Genomic DNA, 13,126 nt, shown 5'->3' with positions numbered 1-13,126 from the left:
CCCGTCCATATCACTCATTGCCTTACTCGTCCACCTTACTCTCACTTCTACCTACCCCTCCCGTCCATATCACTCATTGCCTTACTCGTCCACCTTACTCTCACTTCTACCTACCCCTCCCGTCCATATCACTCATTGCCTTACTCGTCCACCTTACTCTCACTTCTACCTACCCCTCCCGTCCATATCACTCATTGCCTTACTCGTCCACCTTACTCTCACTTCTACCTACCCCTCCCGTCCATATCACTCATTGCCTTACTCGTCCACCTTACTCTCGCCTCTACCTACCCCTCCCGTCCATATCACTCTTTGCCTTTCTCGTCCACCTTACTCTCACTTCTACCTACTCCTCCCGTCCATATTACTCATTACTTACTCGTTCATATCCACCTTACTCTCCCTTGCACCTGCCACTACCGTCCATATTACTCATTCCTTACTCGACTCGTCCACACCCACCCCACTCTCCCTTGTACTGCCCCTCCCGTTCATATTACTCATTCCTTACTCGTCCACACCCACCCCACTCTCCCTTGTACTGCCCCTCCCGTTCATATTACTCATCCCTTACTCGTCCACACCCACCCCACTCTCTCTTGTACTGCCCCTCCCGTTCATATTACTCATTCCTTACTCGTCCACATCCACCCCACTCTCCCTTGTACTGTCCCTCCCGTTCATATTACTCATTCCTTACTCGTCCACATCCACCCCACTCTCCCTTGTACTGCCCCTCCCGTCCATATCACTCATTGCCTTACTCGTCCACCTTACTCTCACTTCTACCTACCCCTCCCGTCCATATCACTCATTGCCTTACTCGTCCACCTTACTCTCACTTCTACCTACCCCTCCCGTCCATATCACTCATTGCCTTACTCGTCCACCTTACTCTCACTTCTACCTACCCCTCCCGTCCATATCACTCATTGCCTTACTCGTCCACCTTACTCTCACTTCTACCTACCCCTCCCGTCCATATCACTCATTGCCTTACTCGTCCACCTTACTCTCACTTCTACCTACCCCTCCCGTCCATATCACTCATTGCCTTACTCGTCCACCTTACTCTCACTTCTACCTACCCCTCCCGTCCATATCACTCATTGCCTTACTCGTCCACCTTACTCTCGCTTCTACCTACCCCTCCCGTCCACATCACTCATTGCTTTACTCGTCCACCTTACTCTCACTTCTACCTACCCCTCCCGTCCATATCACTCATTGCCTTACTCGTCCACCTTACTCTCACTTCTACCTACCCCTCCCGTCCATATCACTCATTGCCTTACTCGTCCACCTTACTCTCACTTCTACCTACCCCTCCCGTCCATATCACTCATTGCCTTACTCGTCCACCTTACTCTCGCTTCTACCTACCCCTCCCGTCCATATCACTCATTGCCTTACTCGTCCACCTTACTCTCACTTCTACCTACCCCTCCCGTCCATATCACTCATTGCCTTACTCGTCCACCTTACTCTCGCTTCTACCTACCCCTCCCGTCCATATCACTCATTGCCTTACTCGTCCACCTTACTCTCGCTTCTACCTACCCCTCCCGTCCATATCACTCTTTGCCTTTCTCGTCCACCTTACTCTCACTTCTACCTACTCCTCCCGTCCATATTACTCATTACTTACTCGTTCACATCCACCTTACTCTCCCTTGCACCTGCCACTACCGTCCATATTACTCATTCCTTACTCGACTCGTCCACACCCACCCCACTCTCCCTTGTACTGCCCCTCCCGTTCATATTACTCATTCCTTACTCGTCCACACCCACCCCACTCTCCCTTGTACTGCCCCTCCCGTTCATATTACTCATCCCTTACTCGTCCACACCCACCCCACTCTCTCTTGTACTGCCCCTCCCGTTCATATTACTCATTCCTTACTCGTCCACATCCACCCCACTCTCCCTTGTACTGTCCCTCCCGTTCATATTACTCATTCCTTACTCGTCCACATCCACCCCACTCTCCCTTGTACTGCCCCTCCCGTTCATATTACTCATTCCTTACTCGTCCACATCCACCCCACTCTCCCTTGTACTGCCCCTCCCGTTCATATTACTCATTCCTTACTCGTCCACATCCACCCCACTCTCCCTTGTACTGTCCCTCCCGTTCATATTACTCATTCCTTACTCGTCCACATCCACCCCACTCTCCCTTGTACTGCCCCTCCCGTTCATATTACTCATTCCTTACTCGTCCACATCCACCCCACTCTCCCTTGTACTGCCCCTCCCGTTCATATTACTCATTCCTTACTCGTCCACATCCACCCCACTCTCCCTTGTACTGTCCCTCCCGTTTATAATGATCATTCCTTACTCGTCCACACCCACCCCACTCTCTCTTGTACTGCCCCTCCCGTTCATATTACTCATTCCTTACTCGTCCACATCCACCCCACTCTCCCTTGTACTGCCCCTCCCGTTCATATTACTCATTCCTTACTCGTCCACATCCACCCCACTCTCCCTTGTACTGCCCCTCCCGTTCATATTACTCATTCCTTACTCGTCCACATCCACCCCACTCTCCCTTGTACTGTCCCTCCCGTTCATAATGATCATTCCTTACTCGTCCACATCCACCCCACTCTCCCTTGTACTGTCCCTCCCGTTCATAATGATCATTCCTTACTCGTCCACATCCACCCCACTCTCCCTTGTACTGTCCCTCCCGTTCATAATACTCATTCCTTACTCGTCCACATCCACCCCACTCTCCCTTGTACTGTCCCTCCCGTTCATAATGATCATTCCTTACTCGTCCACATCCACCCCACTCTCCCTTGTACTGTCCCTCCCGTTTATAATGATCATTCCTTACTCGTCCACATCCACCCCACTCTCCCTTGTACTGTCCCTCCCGTTCATATTACTCATTCCTTACTCGTCCACACCCACCCCACTCTCCCTTGTACTGTCCCTCCCGTTCATGTTACTCATCCCTTACTCGTCCACACCCTCCCCACTCTCTTCCTTGTACTGTCCCTCCCGTTCATATTACTCATTCCTTACTCGTCCACATCCACCCCGCTCTCCCTTGTACTGTCCCTCACGTTCATAATGATCATTCCTTACTCGTCCACATCCACCCCACTCTCCCTTGTACTGTCCGTCCCGTTCATATTACTCATTCCTTACTCGTCCACATCCACCCCACTCTCCCTTGTACTGTCCCTCCCGTTCATATTACTCATTCCTTACTCGTCCACATCCACCCCGGTCTCCCTTGTACTGTCCCTCCCGTTCATATTACTCATTCCTTACTCGTCCACATCCACCCCACTCTCCCTTGTACTGCCCCTCCCGTTCATATTACTCATTCCTTACTCGTCCACACCCACCCCACTCTCCCTTGTACTGTCCCTCCCGTTCATAATGATCATTCCATACTCGTCCACATCCACCCCACTCTCCCTTGTACTGTCCCTCCCGTTCATATTACTCATTCCTTACTCGTCCACATCCACCCCACTCTCCCTTGTACTGTCCCTCCCGTTCATATTACTCATTCCTTACTCGTCCACATCCACCCCACTCTCCCTTGTACTGTCCCTCCCGTTCATATTACTCATTCCTTACTCGTCCACATCCACCCCACTCTCCCTTGTACTGTCCCTCCCGTTCATATTACTCATTCCTTACTCGTCCACATCCACCCCACTCTCCCTTGTACTGTCCCTCCCGTTCATATTACTCATTCCTTACTCGTCCACACCCACCCCACTCTCCCTTGTACTGTCCCTCCCGTTCATAATGATCATTCCTTACTCGTCCACATCCACCCCACTCTCCCTTGTACTGTCCCTCCCGTTCATATTACTCATTCCTTACTCGTCCACATCCACCCCACTCTCCCTTGTACTGTCCCTCCCGTTCATATTACTCATTCCTTACTCGTCCACATCCACCCCACTCTCCCTTGTGCTGTCCCTCCCGTTCATATTACTCATTCCTTACTCGTCCACATCCACCCCACTCTCCCTTGTACTGTCCCTCACGTTCATAATGATCATTCCTTACTCGTCCACATCCACCCCACTCTCCCTTGTACTGTCCCTCCCGTTCATATTACTCATTCCTTACTCGTCCACATCCACCCCACTCTCCCTTGTACTGTCCCTCCCGTTCATATTACTCATTCCTTACTCGTCCACACCCACCCCACTCTCCCTTGTACTGTCCCTCCCGTTCATAATGATCATTCCTTACTCGTCCACACCCTCCCCACTCTCTTCCTTGTACTGTCCCTCCCGTTCATATTACTCATTCCTTACTCGTCCACACCCACCCCACTCTCCCTTGTACTGTCCCTCCCGTTCATATTACTCATTCCTTACTCGTCCACACCCACCCCACTCTCCCTTGTACTGTCCCTCCCGTTCATATTACTCATTCCTTACTCGTCCACATCCACCCCACTCTCCCTTGTACTGTCCCTCCCGTTCATAATGATCATTCCTTACTCGTCCACATCCACCCCACTCTCCCTTGTACCTGTCCCTCCCGTTCATATTACTCATTCCTTACTCGTCCACACCCACCCCACTCTCCCTTGTACTGTCCCTCCCGTTCATATTACTCATTCCTTACTCGTCCACATCCACCCCACTCTCCCTTGTACTGTCCCTCCCGTTCATATTACTCATCCCTTACTCGTCCACATCCACCCCACTCTCCCTTGTACCTGTCCCTCCCGTTCATATTACTCATTCCTTACTCGTCCACACCCACCCCACTCTCCCTTGTACTGTCCCTCCCGTTCATATTACTTATTCCTTACTCGTCCACATCCACCCCACTCTCCCTTGTACTGTCCCTCCCGTTCATATTGATCATTCCTTACTCGTCCACACCCACCCCACTCTCCCTTGTACTGCCCCTCCCGTTCATAATGATCATTCCTTACTCGTCCACATCCACCCCACTCTCCCTTGTACCTGTCCCTCCCGTTCATATTACTCATTCCTTACTCGTCCACACCCACCCCACTCTCCCTTGTACTGTCCCTCCCGTTCATATTACTCATTCCTTACTCGTCCACATCCACCCCACTCTCCCTTGTACTGTCCCTCCCGTTCATAATGATCATTCCTTACTCGTCCACATCCACCCCGCTCTCCCTTGTTCCTGTCCCTCCCGTTCATATTACTCATTTCTTACTCGTCCACATCCACCCCACTCTCCCTTGTACTGTCCCTCCCGTTCATATTACTCATTCCTTACTCGTCCACATCCACCCCACTCTCCCTTGTACTGTCCCTCCCGTTCATATTACTCATTCCTTACTCGTCCACATCCACCCCACTCTCCCTTGTACCTGTCCCTCCCGTTCATAATGATCATTCCTTACTCGTCCACATCCACCCCACTCTCCCTTGTACATAATACAACATATAGTAAGTGCTTTAAGTCAGGCTAAACTTTGATGGGTCGTATGCTGAACTGCAAAAGAAAGGTACCCCTACCAAAGATTTAGTAGATATGCTTAGGTCCCAGATATGTTTCATCTTCATTTTAATTTCATTGTTTCCACTTGTTATATGGTACCTAGGAGTGGTTCGTAGCCAATGTTCAGGGAAATTTGGTATTCGATTCCGTATTTGATACCAAAAAAAATAAATCTCGTCAAAACGCAGTTACTAAATTAATGATGGGACGAGGTTTTGTTTTCATTTTCACGAAAATGACAATGCACGTGCATCCTGAGGTATTTGTCATTCCTATAGGAAGAGCCGCCGAACATGCACCTAATCATTCACTGTTCGACACTAGCAACATGTCATGATTATCAATGAAACAGAGGGACCAACTTAGGAAGACTTTGCAAATCATTTTTCTTTTCATTTTCGAACAATATACCACTTGCAACAACGAACAGAAACCACTGGAAGCACAGCCGGCCGTCCTCGCAGTGGAAGACCGCCTGTGACAACGTTCAGATAAAATCGGCAGAAGTATAATCGGTCATCACCTGAAAAATCGTTTCGCGAGGGCAACGGAAACTGAACGGACAACCATTGGCAGTCACTAGAGAAAATCATCCCTGACACAGTGGGGAGACGTTTGAGGCAGAATAACGTCAGATGTCGCAGGCCTTACCGGGATCCGATCCTCACTGTTTGATATCGTCCTGCTCGGGGGCTACAGTCCGGTGGGCTGCAAATCATCGGAAATGGCGTCACCGGGAGTGGCGACCTGTAATCTTCTCCCACGAAGGCCGATATTGCATCCCGACAGCTGATGGCAGAGAGAAAGTGTGGCGACGACGCGAGGATGAATGTGTCCTGGAAACAGACTCTTGGAGAGGTCCAAGCGTAATAGTGTGATGTGCTGTTGCTTTCAAACATAAACTAGACCTACGTCATGCCACATTTTGGTTGTTATGTAAACCACGTTTTCCAGCAGGACAACGCAAGTGCCCATACTGCCAACGCAACTAGAGACTTTCTCTGTCAACACGGCATACAAACTCTTTCAATGGCCTGCCCTCAGTCCAGACTTAAACCCGATAGAACACTTGTGGGACAAGATTCAGAGGAGGGTCAATGATGTGCGATGAATGCGACAAGTGCATCTGAAGTCTCTCAGGCGTATCACCGAATCTGGACGCAATTTCCTATGGCTTCATTAACCGTCTCATCTACTCCATGTACAGACGATGCAACGCGGTCAACACTCAAAGATAACATACCCAATATTGGCCTTCGGATCGCGCTGTCGCGCCATCCTGTCGTCATTTTGACTTGTATTTGTCTGAAATTCGTCTATAAGTATTGATGATTAGACATGTCAATTTTGAAAACTTTAGACAATTATTATGTTTTTTACTTGTGTTTGAATAAAACGGATCACCAATTAAAAAATGACTGACGATTTTTGCGGTTCGGTCCTCCATGACAACGGTACAAGGATCCGTATCAAAACGTCGCACTTAAAAATGCCACTTAAAGACGTTTTCCCTCGTCATGTCCTCCTCCCTTATCATCCCCCTCATCGTTCCCTTATCACCCTCCACATCGTTCTCTTATCACCCACCTCATCGTTCTCTTATCACCCACCACATCGTTCTCTTATCACCCACCTCATCGTTCTCTTATCACCCACCACATCGTTCCCTTATCACCTACCACATCGTTCTCTTATCACCCACCCCATCGTTCTCTTATCACCCACCACATTATCACCCACCACATCGTTCTCTTATCACCCACCTCATCGTTCTCTTATCACCCTCCACATCGTTCTCTTATCACCCACCACATCGTTCTCTTATCACCCACCTCATCGTTCTCTTATCACCAACTACATCGTTCTCTTATCACCCACCTCATCGTTCTCTTATCACCCACCACATCGTTCTCTTATCACCCACCACATCCTTCTCTTATCACCCACCACATCCTTCTCTTATCACCAACTACATCGTTCTCTTATCACCCACCTCATCGTTCTCTTATCACCCACCACATCGTTCTCTTATCACCCACCACATCCTTCTCTTATCACCCACCACATCGTTCTCTTATCACCCACCTCATCGTTCTCTTATCACCCACCTCATCGTTCTCTTATCACCCACATCATCGTTCTCTTATCACCCACCACATCGTTCTCTTATCACCCACCTCATCGTTCTCTTATCACCCACCACATCGTTCTCTTATCACCCACCACATCGTTCTCTTATCACCCACCACATCGTTCTCTTATCACCCACCTCATCGTTCTCTTATCACCCTCCACATCGTTCTCTTATCACCCTCCACATCGTTCTCTTATCACCCACCTCATCGTTCTCTTATCACCCACCACATCGTTCTCTTATCACCCACCTCATCGTTCTCTTATCACCCTCCACATCGTTCTCTTATCACCCACCTCATCGTTCTCTTATCACGCACCTCATCGTTCTCTTATCACCCACCACATCCTTCTCTTATCACCCACCACATCGTTCTCTTATCACCCACCACATCCTTCTCTTATCACCCACTACATCCTTCTCTTATCACCTACCACATCGTTCTCTTATCACCTACCAGATCGTTCTCTTATCACCCACCACATCCTTCTCTTATCACCCACCACAACGTTCTCTTATCACCCACCACAACGTTCCCTTATCACCCACTACATCGTTCCCTTATCACCCACCACATCGTTCCCCTATCATCCGCCTCATCGTGCTATCATCCAGTTCATCGTACTTTCACATTACTCTTACCGTCCCTTTTGCCATTTCCCTCATGGTTGTAGCTGAGGTAAACACAAACCAACCAATCGTCCTGGAATACACACATTATAAACTTGAGGTTGTTCAAAACTGAGTCGTGTGATCCCATTCCAACAACAAACGCAAATCCAACACAAGTTTACTGACAACAAAACACGTGATCACTAGACGAATCAGTGATATTGTCTATTGTTGGCAGTCTGAGAACATATCATAGCTGAATTGTATAACATAATCATGCCACAACGACCGTTACCATGGTTACTGGCTTCGGCGAGCCTTCCCTCAAGGGAACTACTGGCCTATTAACTCTTCTTGTTGAAAGAGATAGACTCAAATGTTTCTGTAGGTACTTCAGGGCCCTGGGTTATCTACACAATACAGTTTCTGTAGGTACGGCGTTATCAGCGAGGTGACTTGTGTTTTCCCTGGGTTATCTACACAATAAAGTTTCTGTAGGTACTACGGTATCAGCGATGTGGGGTGTGTTGGCCCTGGGTTATCTACACAATACAGTTTGTGTAGTTACTGCGGTATCAACGAAGGGAGATTTGTGAGCCTTGTTTATCTGCAGAATATAGGAGAAGAAGAACAAGAAGAAGAACAACAACAAAAACAAAAACAGAAGACAAAAAAGAAAAAAAACCAAAAACAATCAAACAAACCCCAGAAAACTGTATTTGACTAGGCTATGGTAGAGATCAGGCTTGATTTAACATGTTTAAAGGCTACATTTACATGTGACCTTTGGTCCTCCGCTACCTGGCTTGTCCGCTGTCCTGCCGGTGTGTCTCAAGGGTGTGACCACTCTTCCAGCTGTGTGTTTTGCGAAGGTATACCAACTGCTCCTTCTCTTTGCCATGATGTTAATCGAGGCATGTTTTGTTGGTCATACGGGGGTAAGTGATGACAGGGAACAGTTCAACTCATGCTTTATTTTCAGATTGTATACGGGTTCTTTTCTGCAACCAAAATTCACGTATGTGGTCACTTAGACGACCATTATGATAATTGTTTTTGTTTTTTATTTTGGGGACGTTTCTTTTCCACGTGACTGTAGTATCAACATGGTCAGGAGTGATATTCTACATAGGATTGGCTCTACCATCGCATTCAGCATTACCTCTGCGTGAACTGCCCTAACTGAACTGTACAGATAATTATATTTATTAGTGTTACTTTATTAGGGACCTACATTACTGAATAATTAAATGCCATGCGCTGATGAAGTCAGTGTGGTTTCCATAATGAACATATTATTTCGCTGTACGGGTGTTGTTGATTCACAATAGTCTGTCGTGGTGGATATGGTGTGGTGTATCCTGGGTCGATCAACAGTGGCGTGTCCTGTGTCGTTGTAAGTGTACTTTTGTTGGGTTAGGCCCCATACGGGATTCGGACACACACCATCCGAGTCGCCAGCACACAAAGTCAGCCTAACCCCCTCGGCCACTGCATCTTCCATTGTAGATTTAAACACGTCGGTCGGATGTATCGCTCAGTTCTTCATTACATTGTTGACAGACATGGCATAACACGAACACTCAGCCGGACGGCATACGAGAATGCGTCCATCGACGGAGTCTCTGCGCTATTGCCGAGACGTACAAATGATGTCAGTGACCCTTGGGACAGATGGGATCTATATGGCTGTCACCAGCAGATGTGCTTTGTGCCGAATGAGCCAGCAATATGAGCAAATGACTAATAGCTATCGCGTCGTATCACACCCAGCATTAGGGCACACACACACACATACACACACACACACACACACACACACACACACACACACACACACACACACAAACACACACACACATATATATATATATATATATAGTTAGAATAAAGGACGCACTGTTATCGTTCATAATGAAATGGCGAGACTAATTACAATGAGGCATCAATTCTTTACAATCTATCCTGCATATCTCTACAACGCATCGCTTTACAATCACGTACCATTGTGAATCCAGACAATGCTATGGTATACACACTAATAATATGTAAACACTGTATGTATATCTCACCTTGCAATCACATGTACCATTGTGAATCCAGACAATCTTATGGCGTACACACTGATTGTATATATCATCTTACAATCACATGTACCATTGTGAATCCAGACAATCTTATGGCGTACACACTGAATGTATATATCATCTTACAATCACATGTACCATTGTGAATCCAGACAATCTTATGGTGTACGCACTGAATGTATATATGTATCATCTTACAATCACATGTACCATTGTGAATCCAGACAATCTTATGGTGTACGCACTGAATGTATATATCATCTTACAATCACATGTACCATTGTGAATCCAGACAATCTTATGCTGTACACACTGAATGTATATATCATCTTACAATCACATGTACCATTGTGAATCCAGACAATCTTATGGTGTACGCACTGAATGTATATATGTATCATCTTACAATCACATGTACCATTGTGAATCCAGACAATCTTATGCTGTACACACTGAATGTATATATCATCTTACAACCACATGTACCATGGTGAATGCAGACAATCTTATGGTGTACGCACTGAATGTATATATCATCTTACAATCACATGTTGCATGCATGAGTGAATACCATAACCACATCGCCCTGAGTGTCACCTAATTACATACAGCTGAATAAATACAATTATGACCGGGCAGGGTGGACGAATCTGCGTAACGAGCAGTCTTAACGTCACACTGTGCAGTACTACTCTACTAGTACACCACTTGGACTGAAATACAAACATAGCTGGTTTCCTGTATACAATGCTTCAGCTAGCAATTGTATTTCTCTTGCAATATTGTTTCTTATTGATTAGCGTACAGTCGTCAACATGTCCAAGGTCGATGCAAGTGGAGACGTAAGCTGTAGAACAGAGATCGTGCCGATGCCTGTATTTGAACAATACAAGCAACAATGAGGGCATCATGGGACATTATAACGGTTTACTGGAGATCAATACTCTTGTCACTTGGGAATTGGAATTGAATTTATCGGAGAACTTGCATGAACCTGGATTCAGAAATAGTTGGCTTTAAAAAATGACAGTGAGTCCAGGGACACTTAATACATTAATAGATTACCGTATACTATCTACTTTCGTTTGACATGACTAACTATCTTCCCTGTCTCTCCGGGGGCGGGAGATGGTCAGACAGACATCATGTAAGGGGTCTCAATGGAACAGTTAACCGAGGAAGCATCGGTACCCTGCACACAAATCAATAAATCATTCGTTGTCAGTTGCTCTTATCAAATAGAACTGGCAATGAATCAACCGACGTTGGGAATTAGTAGATGTGGCCGGGGAAAGTCTCCGACCGCTGTTTCGGAGGTACAATATGTGATGAGAACAGCGAGCTGACAGCTCAACGAAGAACTAAATTAAGTTCCAGTACACAACATATATAAACCATGTAGAGACATTAATGTGCATAATTTAATCACGCCTAAGTATCACTGTGCCATTCACTTGAGCAGTGACTGACGGTGATGGTGTGGTAATACACTCAATCCAAACGATGTCTTCGTGGATGGTGCAAACGGTGATGTTATCGTCATAGATTCCACCTTGTGTTCACTGGTGGTCAAAATGTTTGCACCACAACGACTCATGGTGTCGACAAAAACACAGGTCTCACTCATACACAGTGACGTACGATAACCCATCCCCTTGTATAAAACATGATCACCTTACACTGTGTGGTATCATATATGTTCCCGCTGTATAGAACATGATCACCTTACACTGTGTGGTATCATATATGTTCCCGCTGTATAGAACATGATCACCTTACACTGTGTGGTATCATATATGTTCCCGCTGTATAGAACATGATCACCTTAGACTGCGTAGTATCATATATGGTTCCCTTTGTAGAACATAATATCCTTACACTGTGTGGTACATATAGATTTATAGAACATGATCACCTTACACAGTGTAGTACCATATATCCATATATGTTCCAATTTATAGAACATGATCATATTGCACTATGTAACATCATACATATCATGTATGCTCTCGCTTTATAGAACATGATCACATTACGCTGTGTGGTATCATATATGTTCCCCTTTATTAAACATGATCATGTTATACTGTGCGGAAGGCTGACACAGACTGGCTTTAGGGAGTATCATTGTTTTGAGTATGCGAGAAACACTGTGGCTGCATGTTGTGATGACCTACCTTGTACACAAGAACCATATACACTGTTTCTACATACTGAACTAAAGAGCCTTCCTCCCGCCATTACAATGAAAGAGCACATGTTAGAGGCTGCCATGAACACTGAAGTTACGCCACGCTCAGAACAACTACATCCTGGTATAAACATATGTTTAAAACCGAGGAAAATAACTTGAACTGAGCTGTTTCTGTGATTAATCGATCTCTTGCCAGATATTCATCGACATATCGATCAAGCAGCAGCTTAATGCAAGGTCACAATAAGATTTCCAACAGCTGGTCACTACAGGCATACAGTAAAGGGAACGTACCTGTGTATATTGCTCCGTCCCGGGGTACACGTATATATGTTCCACCCTGAGAAAGTGCACACTATCGTTGTCCCGCCTTCCGCAACGAGCAAAACACCGTCCACAGGCCAGTTGTTGTCAAACGCAAAGTTATTGATCGCCAGGAGTGAGGCCCCACACCATCAGCCTCGGCATCAGCATATTATATCGGAGAGCTGCACAGTGTGCAAGGTCCTCGAGACCAACCAGCGCACGCTCTTGTTTTTGTTTGTCTGTCTGTCTGTCTGTCTGTCTCTCTCTCTCTCTCTCTCTCTCTCTGTCTCTCTCTCTCTCTCTCTCTCTCTCTCT

At 46.5% G+C, this 13,126-nt stretch overlaps 1 protein-coding gene across 4 annotated transcripts in view; it reads right to left on the bottom strand.

Annotated features, from left to right (window-relative positions):
- LOC137283163 (BAI1-associated protein 3-like) overlaps positions 1–12,895 on the bottom strand; it is a 187,157-nt gene extending 174,262 nt beyond the window's left edge. For all 4 annotated transcript variants that reach the window (XM_067814602.1, XM_067814604.1, XM_067814603.1 and 1 more), the window contains exon 1: positions 12,800–12,895. The gene's annotated coding sequence lies outside the window, so the exon portion shown is untranslated. The remainder of the gene's footprint in view (positions 1–12,799) is intronic.
- Positions 12,896–13,126: the final 231 nt, after the last annotated feature.

Source organism: Haliotis asinina, chromosome 5, assembly GCF_037392515.1.
Source record: "Haliotis asinina isolate JCU_RB_2024 chromosome 5, JCU_Hal_asi_v2, whole genome shotgun sequence".
Classification (NCBI taxonomy): domain Eukaryota; kingdom Metazoa; phylum Mollusca; class Gastropoda; order Lepetellida; family Haliotidae; genus Haliotis; species Haliotis asinina.
The sequence above is the reverse complement of the archived record's forward strand: the minus strand, read 5'-3'. Positions and strand labels throughout refer to the sequence as shown.